The sequence below is a fragment of the Lacerta agilis genome, chromosome 3 (assembly GCF_009819535.1).
Source record: "Lacerta agilis isolate rLacAgi1 chromosome 3, rLacAgi1.pri, whole genome shotgun sequence".
In the NCBI taxonomy this organism is placed as follows: Eukaryota; Metazoa; Chordata; class Lepidosauria; order Squamata; family Lacertidae; genus Lacerta; species Lacerta agilis.
This window is the reverse complement of record NC_046314.1, coordinates 101,705,442-101,724,539: the sequence shown is the minus strand read 5'-3', so window position 1 is coordinate 101,724,539 and position 19,098 is coordinate 101,705,442.

Genomic DNA, 19,098 nt, shown 5'->3' with positions numbered 1-19,098 from the left:
GTCCCTTGCCTTAGTAGTCTTTAATATACTCCATGCACAGAATGCCCAATCACATGCAGTGTCTATGTCTGGGACAGGATATTGCAAGGGTCATCAAAAGGCAGATCACCTAGTGCAGGGGTGCCCAAACTTTTTTCAAAGAGGGCCAGATTTGATGAAATGAACGTGCATGAGGGCCAACCGAAGTTGTTGACCTTTCTTACAATTTTACACCATAGCTGTTGAACTTTTTTTACAATTACAGGTAGGTAGCCATGTTGGTCTGCCATAGTCAAGACAAGATAAAATAAAAAATTCCTTCCAGTAGCACCTTAGAGACCAACTAAGTTTGTTCTTGGTATGAGCTTTCGTGTGCATGCACACTTCTTCAGATACACTGAAATGGAAGTCACCGGACCCTTAAATATAGTGAGGGAGTGGGGAGGGGTATTACTCAGGAGAGTATTGGGAATGGGTGATCAGCTGATAGGTGTGGAAAATAGGAAGGATTTTTTAAAAAATAAATAAATTACGATTTAACTCAAGGACATATACTGCCATGGGGGCCGGATTAAATTGACCACGAACACATAACCGGCTGTAACAAAATAATATTCATGCAATATATTTCTCTCTGTATCAAAAGTTCTTCACATAGTCTACATGTAGAGATCAACAAAGTTCAGCAAAGTAACGAAATAGCAAAATGTTACTTTGGTGAACTTTGTTGATCTCTACATGTAGACTATGTCTGTGAAGAACTTTTGATACGGAGAAAAATACATTGCATGAATATTATTTTGTTACAGCCGGTTACGTCTTCGTGGTGTGTTTGTGAATGCTTCCACATAACCTAGGTTTAATGTTGTTTTGCGGATTAAATTGACCAGCAGGCCGGATTAGGCCCCTGAAATGGACTTTGGACATGCCTGACCTAGTGATTTGAACTGAATCAACAAGGATTTCAGACTCTCAATTGTCCAACAATAGCAGCAGCTTCTGTCCCTGACCTCTCCAGTTGAAAAAAAAGGTCAGGCAGCAGGTGATGTGAAAGAGGTTCATATAAGACCACGGAGACAGATGCTGCCAGGAGGGATGGGTTAATCTGTCAAATTTGAGTTCTCTCGCTTTCTCACTTTTTTCCAATACTAAATTCAGTTCTCCATATTTCCACATCAGTTTGTGATTTTTTTAAAAAAAAACAAACTTTAGCATTTTAGTGAGATTTTTTTTGTAACGTATATCTTTGTGTATGCAAGTATACCTAATATCAGGGTTTTTTTTCCAGCCAGAACTTTGTTCTGACCACCTCTCAGGTAGGCGGCCATTGCCATTATAAAAGAACAAGGATTGCATTTATGGTGAATTACGGCAACTCTTTTTCTAGAAAAATAGCAGTGCCAAATAAAATGCTTTTTTGTATGTGCTTTTCTTTAATGTAGGAATATATATGCTCACTTCACTCTAATGCTTGAATTTTTGTACATGTGCCTTGGCTGGAAAGCTGCATTACAAAATTCAGAGAAGTTCTCCAGGTGGGAAGAGAGTTCCCTTGTGCTCCGGTCATCTTTGCCATTTTCCTACAAGCATCTGGTTAGCCACTGTGAGAACAGGATGCTGGACTGTGCTTCAGTTCTTGCCCTGTTTTGGAAAGTGGAAATTAGGTTGGCTTGCCTGTAGATGCAACCTGAACCAGATTTCTCTCTCACCTGTAGCTGTGCAAAATCATTGTACTGGGGATGCTTCACCAAACAGGTAATAATAAATAAATAAATAAATAAATAAATAAATAAATAAATAAATAAATAAATAAATAAATAAATTATACCCCGCCCATCTGACTGGGTTTCCCCAGCCACTCTGGGCAGCTTCCAACAGAATGTTAAAATACAATAATCTATTAAACATTAAAACCTTACCTAAACAGGGTTGCTTTCAGATGTCTCCTAAAAGTCTGGTAGTTGGTTTTCTCTTTGACATCTGGTGGGAGGGTGTTCCACAGGGTGGGTGCCACTACCGAGAAGGCCCTCTGCCTCGTTCCCTGTAACTTGGCTTCTCGCAGCGAGGGAACCGCCAGAAGGCCCTCGGCACTGGACCTCAGTGTCCGGGCAGAACGATGGGGGTGGAGACGCTCCTTCAGGTAAAAGGCAGCTTCCATTTTCCATGTGAAAGCTTGAATATTGTCTCTTATTTGACATTGCAATTTGGTTTGTGGTATTTAAGATCACATCCCTTCATCAGATGTTGATATTACAGATTATTCCAAGAAAAAGCAGGGAACATGTTTGCCTGAAGCAAAACAAATAAATAAATAGAGAAATCTTGATCGCCGTACTTCCTAAATGCAGACATTTGAATAATAGCGAGAACTGGCAGAGGTTTATTGTTTCAATAACTACGGGGAAGTTGATTTCTATCATCTTTTACGTGGCTCCAGGCAGTTCTGCAGAATCAAGCTTTTTGTGCAATCAGTTACAGGTAGGTAGCCATATTGGTCTGCCATAGTCAAAACAAGATAAAATAAAAAATTCCTTCCAGTAGCACCTTAGAGACCAACTAAGTTAGTTCTTGGTATGAGCTTTCGTGTGCATGCACACTTCAGATACGAATCATGCATGCACACGAAGGCTCATACCAAGAACTAACTTAGTTGGTCTCTAAGGTGCTACTGGAAGGAATTTTTTATTTTATTTTATTTTATTTTTGTGCAATCAGTGAGTGTGTGTGCATTTCCTATGCGCATCCCCTGAAAAAAGTTTACTTGCTGTGGAAATAGAATCATAGAACCGTAGAACTGTAGAATAGGAAGGGACCCCGAGGGACATCCTGTCCGACCCCCTGCAATGCAGGAATCTCAGCTGAAGCATCCATGACAGGTGGCCATCCAACCTCTACTTAAAAAACTCCAAGGAAGGAGAGCCCCTAACCACCCCGAGGGAGCCCATTCCAGAACTGAATGTGGCCCTCTGGTTGAAAAAAAGCTCTCTGCACCTGGTATATAGGATTACAGCCTAAGATCTCTTGTAAAACCTGCACCGGGAAATTGGGTTAAAGAAAACCAAACACCCAATCATGCTGGGACACATAGCTGGCTTCTGCAAAGTGAACTGTGAAACAGTCTTGTTCCCCTCCGAGGGTTTCCGTTGTGGGCTCATCTACAGATCCAGTAAAAACACTAAGCAGGCAAAGGGAGGGAAAAGAAATCGCAGAAGAACAACATCAGCTTGGTTTCAGTCCAAAACCTTCAAGGTTGTTTATTTTAGTTTATTTTTTTAATAAAAAATAATCTCTAAAATATGCAAGCACAGTAGCCCCAGGATTCCCAGATTCAAGTAATGTTAAATTGGGTAAGTTGGTGTGGGCAATAATAGATTATCTTCTTTGCTAGTGTTGATTACAAGGAAGGAAGGAAGGAAGGAAGGAAGGAAGGAAGGAAGGAAGGAAGGAAGGAAGGGTGCCAACTTGAATAAAATATTGGGGGAGCAGCTCCCTCAAATATTTTATTGAGTGGGGGCAAAGGGACCTCGGCCCCTGGGAGTTGGCTCCTATGGAAGGAAGCAAGCTATAAAAGTAACAAGTTAACCTTTCAGAGGCATTCTGCTACAACTGGAGCCACATTCACACCACACATTGAACACATTATGATAAACAGTCATGGTTTGATGGGTAAAATAGCCTGTGATGTAGAACAAACGTAGGAAAAAAATATTCAGGTGCAATGGAAAATATGCTTAGTAGTGCAGCACTGACACTATCCGCTAGCTGCCATGAATACTTGGAGAAACCCTCAGTCATGTGTAGGAATAACCAACGCCTCACGTGTAGCTATACACGGGGCACCGGTTGTTGGGGCAGCCTGCGGACGGGACGGACGGTAATCCTGGAGCCTTCTCCCACCGCGCCGTGAACAAAGGGATCCGCTGGCTGCAATCTGAGGGTTGAGTTCTATGAGTCCGTGAAGATTTTGCCTCGTAAATGGTTGCAAGCATCTGTCTGGTCCAAAAGGCTCCAAAGAGGAAAATGAAGTTAAAAGGTGGCCAAAACTAAACGGCCAAATAAAAGACTTTTAAAGCAAAAGTGAAAATAAAACAACTGAGACTGCAGTCTGGAGGAAAATGGCTTTGGCTGCCCTGTGTGGATGGTTTCGCTTTCGCTTTGCCTAGGCTTGTCACACAACGTTCTTCTCACTGGGCTTCTCCGCGCATTCTCCACACCACAAACAGGGAGCGGCAGCTATTTATTGAGTGGATAACCAACGTCATAATCAATACATCAACCAATCACAACTCTGTTGCTGCCCTAAATTGGGTGGGAAGCAGATTAACTGACCGTTGCCTAATTCAAAGTTTGGAGCCACTAATTGCCCGTGGAGGGATCCCAGCAGTGAATCGCCTGCCGGATCCTACTGCTACCTTTCCTTCCAGGTGGAAGGATACAGTAAAATTAAGCACAAATAATCACAAACAAACACAAATAACCACAGGTGCGAGCGCACCTGCAAAGTATATTCCCTCAGTCATGCAATAATCACAACAACAATAATGACATGAGAACAGCCTGCTGGATGAGGCCAGTAGCCCACCTAGTCCAGCATTCTGTTCTCACTGTGGCCACCCAGATGCCTGGAGGAAACCCGCAAGCAGGAATCACGCTCAAGAGCATTCTCTCTTCCTGTGGTTTCAGGCAACTGGTATTGAAAAGCAAGAATGTCTCTGACCATGTTGGCAGAGCATAGCCATCATGGCTAGTAGCTATTGGAAGCCTTATTCTCCATGAATTGTCAGGGTGAGGTAGCTGTGTGGGGGGGGGGGACGTACACACCATGTTTTTAAAATATTATCGAAAATGCTGATGGAATGCCGCCTCCCTACAGCTGAAGCACAATCTGGAGGGGAAACAAATTGCCTGCAAGGAATTAGTGATGACACTCACCTAGGGGAAAAAACCACCCTAATTAATACTTTAAAGCACTACTGGAAGTTGATGCCAGCAAAGCACTTTGGAGACTGGTGGTCTACTCAGCTCTGCACGCTGTCCAATCTCTTTTTATCAAAAAGCAAAACCCTAATGCATCATTCTGTCTCTGCGTAAGAAAGGCAGTCACAAATAAAGCAATAGCCCTTAGAGAGGAAACACTACTTGGGCGAGCATTCAGAAAATGAAAACAAAAATAACTCCTGGACAAATACAAAGGCATAAATCATACCCTGAGATGGTCTGCTTGGTGATGGATCCATTATATAATTCCTCTAGCACTCAGTTTTAGCAGGGGCTCATCTCTGTCTTTCAAAGATGAGGCTTTGGGACGAATGACTTCCATATGTGTGCTAGCAAGCAGCTGGAAACTGGGCTTATTCTCCTCCCCAATCAATCTTTGACCAATCTAACCCAAATAGCATGGCATATACAGTTTTCAGGTGATGGGAGTCCTGATAAACATGAGCTTATATAAAATAATTGGCACTGTAGGATACTGAACTGGATGAAATAAATCAGAGGGGGGGACCTGTTTCAGTCTGGGGTCTCCATGCTAATGGTGAGTGAGGCCGGAGGCAAACATGGCTGGGACAGTGGATCTGACGCTTACCTTTGTACCATAGGTTACATTCCAGCATGTAAATGGGGAGTTGCCTGCACTAACTGCACACAATGCATTGTTGTGCACAACTAATCAGCCCTGAGTGCTCACTGGAAGGACAGATCCTGAAGCTGAGGCTCCAATATTTTGGCCACCTCATGAGAAGAGAAGACTCCCTGGAAAAAACCCTGATGTTGGGAAAGATGGAGGGCACAAGGAGAAGGGGACGACAGAGGATGAGGTGGTTGGACAGTGCCCTCGAAGCTACAAACATGAGTCTGACCAAACTGCGGGAGGCAGTGGAAGACAGGAATGCCTGGCGTGCTCTGGTCCATGGGGTCACGAAGAGTCAGACATGACTAAACGACTAAACAACAACAAGAAAAACCTTGCATGGATAGGTTAATTTCAACCAAGTTCTTCTATCCACTTATACTGGCGGAGAATCAGCTCTAGGGCTCTGAAGGAAATCAGCTGATCTGGGATGAGTTACATAAAAACGGGAGGTTACAAGCCAAAGTGAAACGCACACAGCATTACATAACAGCAAGCAGAGAGGCTCATTTGCTAGCGAGTGGTGACTGCGAGTCCCTGGATATTCTGAAAATCTGATCCCAGCGCCTTAATAAAGCTTACACTACTAGGACACATTAGATGGAAATGTTGCCTTGAGTTCAGCTGGCTTCGGAACAGTCCTTAAGCCCTCAAGTGTGGGCAATCTCCAAGAAACACTGAAAAGTCATTAGTGTCAAGCCCGTTGAAGTCACACGGCTAACCGCAGAGAATATGCTCCTGTGGCAACTGAGAACGGTTTTGGATCCTGTGCAGTCCCATGCTAACCTTCAGGTTTTTATTTGTACATATGGAATCCATTGTCAGACAATGGTGTTTCCTGGAAGGATTTCTTTCTTCATAGAAAATACTCTTTTTTTCCCTCAAGCCTTCAAGATCACCTTTGGTTTAAGGCCTGTCAGTGCCGTATTGTTACCTAATAATCCAGTGGTCATCTATGTTGCTGCTGAAGGCTGCAGAGAGTGTTGATGAAATAACAGCAGTGTCAAGCGCTGGGATTCTGCATGGGTGTTTGTTATGATAACCCCACCTTATGTGTGATGTAATTTCTGACTATTTGTAGAGGTGATGCAAACCACCACTTGCAAACCCTCAAAAAAGATGTTTCTTCTTGGTTCTGGGTCTCTCTTGCTGTGGAATTTGCTACCAAGGAGTGTGGTGGAGTCTCCTTCTTTGGAGGTCTTTAAGCGGAGGCTTGACAGCCATCTGTCAGGAATGCTTTGATGGTGTTTCCTGCTTGGCAGGGGGTTGGACTGGATGGCCCTTGTGGTCTCTTCCAACTCTATGATTCTATGCTTCCTTGCAAGGAGGGGAGGGAACTCTGTTGCAACAGAAAAATAAAGATCTGCCTTGCTTTCACTGCATCCTGCCTCTACCCATTCATCTCTGACCCATCATGGACTTAGGGGGCTCAGTCCCTTGGGGAGTTGGGCAGCAAAAGCCAAGCACCCCTATTTTTCTTATATCAGTTTTTTGTCATTGGTCCCCAAAAAGGTAATTTTAAAAATTGTTCAGATGTAGGGCCGGCCCTATCATGAGCCAAGCTGAGTCTAGCTATTCTGGGCTGCATCAACAGAAGCATAGCGTCCAGGTGAAGGGAAGTAATAGTACCACGCTATTCTGTCAGACCACACGAGGAATACTGTCCCCAGTTCTGGTGTGGGCTGCCTACCTGCCTTCCTCAGGTGCTGCAAAGACTTGCATCAGCAAGACTCGGGTGATACCCTAAAAACCCACTAGATGACTCCAGTCCAGCTGTTCCAGTTAATCTGAATACATGCCCCGCCCTCTCTCCGTTGCCTTCCATAACCCTGGAGAGCCACTGCCAGAGACATAAACAATCCAAATGCCCTGATTCTGTACAAGGCAGCTTCCCATGCACCTTTGCTATAGGGAAGGGCTGTATCTCAGTGACAGATTATCTGCTTTGCAGGCAGGATTTATCGGGCTCAATCCCCGGCATCTCCAGGTAGGACTGCAAATGCTATGTAGACAATACTGTGCTAGATGGACCAATGATCTGACTCAGTAAAAGGCAGCATATGTCCCTATGTATGTTGCATTCCTGGTTAGCTTCTTTTCACTCCATTGGCCTAATAAAAGTTGTTTGTTTTATTATGCATATATACACACTCACCACTTTTAAAAAGAACTGTGTGTTGTATGTAAAACAATATAAAATAATGATCAATAATACACAGAGGGGGGAAATAACACACAGAGAAAATAAGCAACATTTTAAAGCAAATACTAAATTATATATCTTTTTAAAAAAAAATTAAAGAAGAGTCTAAAACAGTATAAAGAGCATGCCTGTCTCATGTTAATAGGCAGGGACTTCCAAAACATAGGTGTTGCCACATGTAAAGCGGGATTCCTAACAGATGTGGAACGAACATTAAACGACACTTCTAATAGTCCAAGCTCTGTAGACAGTGGCGGAGCTTCATTCTCTGGCACCAGGGGTGGGGACAGTGCTGTCAAGTATCCCGTTTTCCCCGGGATTCTCCTTTATGTTAAGCAGTTTCCTGCTGCTCTCCCTTATTTTTTATTTTCCTTACATTTCCCGTTTTTAATGGAAGCAGCTCCTCCCCTGCTGGCCAGGGACTGGGTGGGAAGACCTCGCCTACTTGGAGGGAAAAGCCTCAGCCCTCAAAGCAAGTGGGAGCCATTTCCCGTGCTTACAGGAGGGTGTATTCCTCCCCCTGCATCAGCCCCTATCCGTTGCCGCCAAGCCCCTCAGCCGGCCAATAGGGTTAGCTGGTGGGCGGAGCCTGGCTGCCTTTGAGCAGCTGCTGCTTCCTGTCCTGTTTTGATGGGATCAGACAAGAAGACGATGGGGCTCCATTGCGCGGAGCACATGGCTGCCCTGCTCTTTGCTGGTTGCCTTCCTCTTTGCTCCGCTCTGAGCCCGAGCCCGCTTGGAGTTTACATTTCTGCTCCGCCCACTTTTGCTTCTGGCTCCGCCCACCACTGACATGTGAGTGTCCCCGGGATAGGTGAGACTGCTGATCCCTTATTTTCAAATCTGAAACTTGACAGCTATGGGTGGGGAGAAGGCGGGGGCGGGGCTGGCACGCGTCCTGGGGGCTGGGCACACATACTGGGGGTGGGGCATGCAGCCTATGGGGGCAGGGTACCCAATGTGGGCGGGGGGCAGCTGCGATGGAACCCAACCGGGATCGCGCCAATGGGGGCGGTGCGCTCCCATCGCCCCCCCTTCCTCCGCCCTTGTCTGTAGACCAGTGTTTTTCAACCACTGTTCCACGGCACACTAGTGTGCCGCGAGATGTTGCCTGGTGTGCCGTGGGAAAAATTGAAAAATTCAAGAGAATTACTTTATATATAGTCAATATAGGCACAGTTAAATTTTTTAACATTTTCTAATGGTGGTGTGCCTCATGATTTTTTTCATGAAACAAGTGTGCCTTTGCCCAAAAAAGGTTGAAAAACACTGCTGTAGACCCACGTTTACAGGCAGGAATAGGGCCATTGTTAGACAACTGGAAGTCATAAGCCCTTGCCAATCTATTGCAGATTGCTAGGAAAGCTACCAGTAGAATCGGGGGGAAATAGATTTAGTTTGCATTCGTTAGTATGGTTATTACTAATTTCAATTTATTACCTGCCCTTCGCCCTAAGGTCCCAGAGTAATTAAGCAGCAATTAAGACCAGCTTAAAACAATTTATAATCACATAATTAAGCTGGATCCTAAAAATATACATCTCAAGCACCAAAAGCCAGAGTAAAGAGGTGCATCTTCTTTTTTTAAAGGTGAAGCTACCCAATTCTCACTTTGCAAAACAATACGTGAAACGAAACATCTATTCTTTGAAACTCACCCTGCTCCATATTTGCAGTGTGGTTCTCCAAGCAAAGTGTACAGAAATGCATAAACTGGGACAAAGTGTGCCTAAACATGCATATACTAGCAAAAAAATAACATGCAAAAGTGTGCTATATTAGATGTTGTTTTGCAGGAAACTGCTTCGTGACAATTCACGTCCATGCATGCATTTTTAGAATTAACCCTCACTGAGTTCAATGAGGCTTGCTCCCAGGTACATTGGTAAAGGATTGCAGCCTAACTATGGCTGGATCAAATCTGTTAACATCACTCTACTCATGTAGGAAATAAAGTCAGGAAAACCTGGGATTGGCTGAGCATGGCTTGTTTAAATAGCAGTCACATCTTTTAAGGAAAGTTTATTATCACAAGACATACACTGACCATGGAAAACTGTGCCGTTAATTAATTAAAAGGTTTTAAAATCATTTATTCTTGGTCCTGCATAGTTTACCTTTTTACCTTTTAAAGTAAACTTTTTATTGCCCCAAAATGGAAAGAAATCCCGACGAAAGAAGAATGGATACAAAAACTTAAGGACCATGCAGAAATGGAGAAACTTACCAGAAAAAATAAGAAATCAGGATAACAAACTGTTTATACAAGAATGGGAATGGTTTATAAAAGAATGTAAATAGTTTATTGAATATTTACAAATTGTAAACAGATAAAGACATTGGCAAGATTATTGTAATAACCTGCAGTTTCATTAAAAGGTAAAGGTAAAGGGACCCCTGACCATTAGATCCAGTCGCAGACAACTCTGGGGTTGCAGCGCTCATCTCGCTTTACAGGCCAAGGGAGCCGGCGTATAGCTTCCAGGTCATGTGGCCGGCATGACTAAGCCGCTTCTGGCGAACCAGAGCAGCACACAGAAACGCCATTTACCTTCCTGCCGGAGTGGTACCTATTTATCTACTTGCACTTTGCCGTGCTAGGCTCTGTGGTTTAACCCACAGCGCCACCCGCGTCCCTGGAAGTAGCGTCCAACAAAATCTGGAGAAGGAAGGCTAGTCTAAATTCACAATACTGTCATTCCTATTCAACTCAAGTCATTGTTTGGGGCATGTAAATTCCAGTATATTTTTAGTCTTCTCATGCACATAAAAAGGAAGAAAGGTGTTGTTATTTATTACATTAATTGGCTGCTTTATAGAATCATAGAACTGTAGTGTTGGAAGGGATCCTGAGGATAATCTCTGCAGTGCAGGAATATGCAGCTGTCTCATACAGGGATTGAACCTGCAGCCTTGGTGTTATTTATACAGAAAATAATCATCTCAAAGTGACTATCATTTAAGAAAGTCAAGAGACTCCATGCACATGCACTGTGTTACCCAATAAATATTTATTTTGTTAGTTTATTTAATAAATCTCTAACGGTATATTCTCCAGTCAATTTTTTTCCTCTTACAAGTGCAAAACAAATGCAAAATTAACAGAAGACAATGTAAAAACCAACCCCCTCCAACAAACATTTGTTCACCTATAATTACATGTGTTTGTGTTGTCAAGGAAAAAATAGTCGGCACATGGGAAGCTAATAAATGGCACTTTTTGTAGTTTCGAAGTACAACTAAACTTGGCCTGTTCAACGAAAGAAATCCCTCAGTACAGTATACACGGTCAGATTACACAAACATCACAGCAGCCAGGCTTCTGAGTGTACAGCTTAGCAACATACTTAGCAACCATAACAAATAAAAATATTATGCTTCAAAGTTTCATTAAAGTCAGCAGTGGGATTAATAAGTGTTTTGGAATGTGTTCTTGCTTCTTGGATTTAGGGAAAGTGTTTAAATGTAAGCCCTTCAAAGTGGCAAGGCATCTACAGTTTCCGTCCCTGAAATTAATTTGCCTACAACTTGATTCTTACTGAGAAGCAACTGTTTAGCCATAACAAAGAACAAAATTCCGCTAAGAACAAAATTCCGCAATTACCCCCACTACAAATATGGATGTTGTTTAGGTAGCTAGACAGGTTAGACAGACAAAATGCATTATTTTAATGGAAATATGTAGTTTGCATGCTTCCCTTCAGTTTTTCCATGGCCCTTGTCATTTGAACCAAGGTTTAGATTATTACATAAACTAAACTTCAGTTCAAATTATGAATGCCATGGAAAAATGGAGGACAGACATGCAGAATACATTCCTGTAGAGTATTTTTGGGATGTATGGAACATCATCAACATGAGCAAAGTTGTTCCTGTTCAGAAAAGTTAACATTTCAAAAAACCGAGGTGCATACTTCTTCTTTCAAGATACATCAAAAGGCCCAGAGTCAGTTTAGTGATTACAGCAATGGATTTGGACCAAGGTGATTTACAGTGCAATTGTATACGTATCTACTAAGAAGTAATCTCCATTGAGTCCAATGGGCCTTACCTCTCGCTGTGGTCTAAACCACTGAGCTTGCCGATCAGGTCAGCGGTTCGAATCCCCGCGACGGGTGAGCTCCTGTTGCTCTGTCTCAGCTCCTGCCAACCTAGGAGTTCGAAAGCATAGAATCATAGAGTTGGAAGAGACCACAAGGGCCATCCAGTCCAACCCCCTGCCAAGCAGGAAACCATCAAAGCATTCCTGATAAATAGGTACCACTGCAGTGGGAAGGTAAACGGCATTTCCACGCGCTCTGGTTTCCATCACAGTGTTCCGTCACGCCAGAAGCGCTGGCCACATGACCCAGAAAGCTGTCTATGGACAAATGCCAACTCCCTCGGCCTGCAGCAGGATGAGCACCACAACCCCAGACGCCTTTGACTGGACTTAACCATCCAGGGGTCCTTTACCTTTTTTTACCTTTTACACCCTGTTTGTAGAGATATTAGATGATTCCAACTATTTAGCAAGCATGCATCCTAATTTGTTCACAGGGAGGTTAGATGGCGTGTCAAAGCAAATGTTATCCCACACATGCTGCGGGAGACTCTTGAGAGTCCCATGGACTGCAAAAAGATCAAACTTATCCATCCTTAAAGAAATCAGCCCTGATTGCTCACTGGAAGGACAGATCCTGAAGTTGAGGCTCCAGTACTTTGGCTACCTCATGAGAAGAGAAGACTCCCTGGAAAAGACCCTGATGTTGGGAAAGATGGAGGGCACAAGGAGAAGGGGACGACAGAGGATGAGATGGTTGGACAGTGTTCTCGAAGCGACTAGCATCAGTTTGGCCAAACTGCGGGAGGCAGTGAAAGATAGGCGTGCCTGGCGTGCTCTGGTCCATGGGGTCACGAAGAGTCAGACACGACTGAATGACTGAACAACAACAACAACAACAACAACAACAACATCCCACACTTTTCAGTGTGTTTTCTTGACACTTTCCTTACGGCAAAAACTTCAGGCTTTCAGAGATATCTCTGAACTACACACTGTTTCTATAAACACACACATAGGTGTCAGGAGTGAGTGAGCCAGCAGTAAATCATACAAAGTCAGTGGAGTTAACTCTTTATTTGAGAAAACATGATCTGCACAGGAGTGTCCGGTCAAATGAGCAGAACTCGAAGGTCTTGCCCATATAAAGAAGTTGCAGTGACTTCTACCGGTGTCGGGAGTTGCCCTGCCCCAGAATGGTAGGACTGCCAAGCTACATTGCTGCTGCGAGGTCAGATCAGCTTTTGCCTGTGAACAAAAACCATGGAATGAGTCATTTCATGATGAAATGACTTAGCGTTCTGTCACAGGTCCAGTCCACTTAGCACCCCAGCCAGAATCTTGGTCCAAAAGGACTGAACTTTTAGAAAACATTTTGCATGTGTTTTAAAAGTGTTTGCTGCCAATCATTCAAAGGGGCCAAGTGCACCACGGTGGCCCAGCAGCGTCTCCTCCTGAACCAGAGGAGTTTACAATGCTTATCAGTGCAAATATCATATTAACCGAAGACCTTAAATGTAAAAACAATTCAGCGGTGGAAGGTTCCAAGGAAAGCTTTCTTTCCTCATCATTAGCATGTGACCATCAGCTTCCTGCTTTGAGTAAGAGACCGTGCTCAGTGGCCTACAAGGTCGTCTCCAACTAGTATGGGGGTGAATTTCAATTCAGTTCCCATTTAAAAGTGAGCCCACATAATTTTGACTTTCTTAAACAATATGAGGACCGAAACACAGCTGTCCTGTGAAATTCACACTTTTCCACATTTTGCAAAGCAATTCTCCAGTCAACTAATTTGTGCCAAAAATATTTAGGTATGCTGGCCTAAAAAAATATATTGGTGAAAAGAGCATACAAAAATGCATAATTTTAGGGGAAAGCATTTTGCAAAAGTGTGCATATAAGATACAAAATGCATTTTGTATTAACATATACAGGTATATCAGGAGAAACGTGTGTTTAAATGCTGGTGAATTTTCAGAATGACTTATTTTTAAAAATTTCAAACTGGTATGGAAATGTGGAGAACTGAAATCAAGGTTAAAAAATTAAGAAAGTGAGAGAAACTGAAATTGACAGATTCATTCATCTCTACCTCCAGCTCTGCTATTCTTTCTCTCTGTGTTTGCCTTTGCTATTAGAAAACAAAATACATTCCTGCCACAAAGGTGACCACTACACTTGTCATACTTATGCTACAAATTTATTCATTGAATCTCTCTCTTGTCCTTCATTTGATTAAAAGAAGAAGAACCACAACTCTCTCTGTGTGTTTCTCTGTGTCTGTATAGGTTGGATTGCTCACATTCAAAAGGCTGCCACCACAAGGGACATGGGGAAATTCAGTTCAGTTCATGCTTAAAGGTTAACTTACCTACCTTTTTTCTTTTTGATACAGAGCCACTCTTCAAAATGTGCACGTGCAAATTTTGCAGTGCACTTCTACAGCCAAGTAATGTGCAGAAATATGCATATACTATGGTAAAGTGTGCATTAAAGTGTGCATCATGCTAGTGAAACTAAAATTTAAAAACGCATTGTACTAGGGGAAACTGTTTTGCAAAAATGTGCATATGGGGCAAAATTGCTGGCAAAAAAAAGTACGTATATTAGGAGAACATCTCAGTAGAATTTTCATAAGGGCTTAAAACAAAAACAACAAAATAACAAACAAATGTAGGGCTGAATTTAAGACTGGGAAACTGAGAAACTGAGAGAAACCAGTTGACATTCACCCATTCCTAGTCACCAACAAAAAAGAAAAGAAAAGATAGGTAATATGTAGCTCCTATATGCCACCTGGTGGATAAGGAGAAAATAACAAACTCCAATTATGATAAAGGTAAAGGTAAAGGACCCCTGACAGTTAAGTCCAGTCGCAGACGACTCTGAGGTTGCGGCACTCATCTCGCTTTACAGGCCGAGGGAGCCGGCATTTGTCCGCAGTTTTTCCAGGTCATGTGGCCTGCATGACTAAGCTGCTTCTGGCGCAACGGAACACCGAAACCAGAGCAGCACACGGAAACGCCATTTACCTTCCCGCTGGAGTGGTACCTATTTATCTACTTGCACTTTTGGGCGTGCTTTCGAACTGCTAGTTTGGCAGGAGCTGGGACTGAGCAATGGGAGCTCACCCCGTCATGGGGATTCGAACCGCCAACCTTCTGATCCGCAAGCCCAAGAGGCTCAGTGGTTTGGACCACAGCGCCACCCGCGTCCCTCCAATTATGATTTGTTTGTTTGTTTAGTCGTTCAGTCATGTCTGACTTTTCGTGACCCCATGGACCAGAGCACGCCAGGCACTCCTATCTTCCACTGCTTCCCACAGTATGGTCAAACTCATGTTGGTAGCTTCGAGAACACTATCCAACCATCTAGTTCATAGCAATTAGTAGAACCTGCCACAAAATGTCACATAGGGTGCTTCCAGGTGGTATGTTTATTGAGCATCCATCCTGTTTTTCTTGCAGGCACATTAAACAACACTGGCTACTTAATGAGAATTGCCTGGGATTTGTTTGCGGGGAGGTTAGACCACTTTGGGGCAAAGCAAGAGTTATTCCATGCTTTCCGGTGCATTTTCCAGTTACCTGTACTTTTCTGATTTCAAAAAGTCTGATCTTTGGGGGGGAAGTGGGTTAGTTGTAAAACAGCTCCAAGTCAGCTTTAATTTACCAGCTTGTACTTGAATTCCACCCTTGGGATATGCTTCAAAGTGGTGTGTTAAAGTGAAACAGGAAATGACTTGTCCAGCCAATTAGATGGTTTTCTCTACCCTGTTCATATCTGTTTTGTCCTCTGTCCCCCTTTTTCAGCCAATCCAATTCCACTCCACTCCCACTTAGTTTTCTGTTGTTGTTTCCCTTCCAGTTAGCATTCCCTGTCCATTGGTTCCATTGGGTTATTTTAAGGCGTTTGGTCCTTAGGAACATTAAAAAAAAAAAAGATTTTTCATAAACCTGTAAAAGGGTTCTCAATGTGATTGTCTTGGGAAGTTGTCGGATTATTGTGCACCACCCCACTGCAAAGAATAGCAGGAATATAAATATTATAAATGATTTGGAAGTACCAGAGTCTGCTGCAGCTTGTGGAGTGCCAGTTCATGGACGGAATCCTACAAAAAATAAAAAGCCTTTAAAAACTCTGGTGTTGTTTTAAAAAAAGCAGAGTCATTCAAAGAAGGCAGACCTAAAAGACTGATTACTTCTCTTACAATGAACTAAAAGAAAGTTCAATTTAGGCACATACACAGCATACATTAAAAGCACAACGTACCCTAAGGAATCCTGGGAACTGCAGTTTATCCATCACTGAGCTACAATCCCCAACACCCTTAACAAACCACAGTTCCAAGGATTCCTTGGGGGAAGTCATGCTTTAAATCTACTGTATGGTGTGTATGCAACACCAAATCACACTGCCAGTGGAGTTGCTCTTTATCAAAGTGAATAAATGGTGATTACATAGTTCCAGTTACAGGTGGGTAGCCGTGTTGGTCTGCCATAGTCGAAACAAAATAGAAAATTCTTTCCAGTAGCACCTTAGAGACCAACCAAGTTTGTTCTTGGTATGAGCTTTCGTGTGCATGCACACTTCTTCAGATACTTCAGTGTGCATGCAGCTCATACCAAGAACAAACTCAGTTGGTTTCTAAGGTGCTACTGGAAATAATTTTCTATTTTGGTGATTACATGTATGACACACCTTGCTTAGTCTGGGGATGAGGACTAAGGTGCTAGTGAAGGTGCTAGTGAAGGCATGGGGAGCCCCCAGCCTCTCCATTCAATCCATAAGGAGCCCACCTGCCCTACACAAGATATAATATATTACACTGTGAGACAGTGTGGGGTAGTGGTTAGTGTCAGACTGGGACCTGGAATCCCCACTTGGCTGTGAAGCTCACTGGGCGACCTTGGGCCAGTCACTGTCTCTCAGCCTAACCCACCTCATTGGGTTGTTGTGGTGATTAAATGAGGAGGGGGAGTACCATGTAGGATATAAATGAATGAAATAAATAAAGCGTGGGGCAAGTAACAGTGGGGCTTAGCCAAAATGGTGCTTGCAGGCACCACTGATCGCCAACTGATCAATAGGGCAAAACAACACTCAAAATAGAGCAAAGTCAAACTGCTCCTTTCCCTATAGCTCTCTGAACTGGGCTTCTGAAGGACCAAGAATCACCTAACAGTTAGGGTAAAGGAATCATCGGAAAGCTAAGGTTTGGAAGGAGGGAAGGAGAAAAAGAAAAAAAAAAAGCAAGCAGGGGAGTGGCATTACCATAAGTACTCTCATAAAAATTCCAGGCATAAGAGATGGCTTATAAGGAAGAATAGGTGCGTCTATTGAGAACGAGTAAGGCAAAGGAGAGATAGATAGCTGCCTGGCCTTCAGATAAACTTATCTAGGATTGTTGTGTCTTGAGTCTCTCGCTCAAGGCCAGCTCAAGAACTTTTGGTGCCTAAAATGATAAGATGGCGCCCCACCTTCCTTCTGGGTATGGGAAAAGTGTGGGGGAGGGCAGGTTATGTCCTATATGTAAGGAGTTAAGATGCTTAATCCAGACAGGAATGTATTATTACTAAGAGGTTGTTTGAATATCACTAAAGAGCAGCTGGCAGCAGGTTTTTGTTTGTTTTTTTAAATCGACTTTTAAATGGAAGGGGTAAAATCAGATTTAAAAGGGGAAGGGATATGGGCTGGCATTTTGATGCTAATGATGTTGTGTGAATGCTGCAAAAAAAATGCATGAGGAAAATCAAAACCACAAGAAATACCTGTCTGGAAGTACCCTTAGAAAAGGTTTGCTGGTGTATGTTCAAGGCTACAGTGTATTTACAGCAACATAAAATATAAAATTTATTTCAACCCTTCCCCCTCTCAAGGACAACAGCTTAAAAGACAGCAAAAGACATACATTTGATTTTATGTTCCTTTGTTGTATTGTTTTCTTCACTTTATTAGTAAATACCAGAAACAAAGTAGCAATTGTGTAACAGGATGCTTCATTAAAGTTAATTCACACAGACTTAGCTTGTGCTGTTTAAAAAGAACAAAATAAAAAATTCTTTCCAGTAGCACCTTAGAGACCAACTAAGTTTGTTCTTGGTACTGTATGAGCTTTCGTGTGCATGCACACTTCTTCAGATACCATGCACACGAAAGCTCATACCAAGAACAAACTTGGTTGGTCTCTAAGGTGCTACTGGAAAGAATTTTTTATTTTGTTTTGACTATGGCAGACCAACACGGCTACCCACCTGTAACTGTTTAAAAAGGTTCAGGTTAAACTTTTCTGTTAGGAATTCAGATAGTCAAAAGGGCAATGTAACTGGTCGTGCGTGGCAGGTAGAGGTGGTACATGAGAAAGCAGTCTGTAAGGCATATTGTGATTACAGTATATGGTAAAATATTTGTGACTACAGACACACTGCTAAGACCATATTCATGGAAGACAATCTTACATGGCTACGAGTCATCACCAAAAAAAGAAGATATTTGTGACGTAAGTAAAAACTGAAAATAAATGTATTGCATGCATTTTAATACTTGCAGATGCAGAACCTCCTCCGTGCTGCAAATTGCATAATGTTCATGCGCAAGCCTTCAAGTGGCTTTCTTCTGCAGTTTCCGGCTCACAACCTTTGCTTCAAAAGTCTTGAGGAAGTGATATTCTAAAGTTTTCTGCAGGTCCTTTCCCTAAACAGCCATTCCCAAATGGGATCTGGAAAGCGAATGTCTCTGAATTCAGCAGGAGGCTGTATATGCACTGGGCAGATCCATGCCATCCATTTAAAGCACATCTAAGGAGCTATTTGGCCATTTCTAAAATAATTTTTAAAAGGTTGATAGTAATTAATGTAAACGGAGACTGCCAATATATAGAGATTTTTAGGGGAGCAAGGGTGGCAGCCAAAAGTTTTACTCAGACCGTATTTAAATTAATGAACCTGAGTCATGCTCGTTAATTTCAATGGGTGTACTCTTAAGTAAAACTTGGCTGAATGCCACCCTCGATCCCAATGAAATAAATGAGGCATACTTCGGAGTGTTTCATTTATGTATCACGATTTATTAGCCTCTCAATCATCAAGCGGTACATATAATACAGGATTCTCTGTCTTACACACACAAGCGCGCCGCCTCCCGCTATCTCGGAACTTAGAAAAGCAGGAGACAGCGAGAGAAGCGGCCGCGCGCCCGTTTTACAAGTAACAACCGCACACGCGAGAGAGAAAGAGAGAGGCT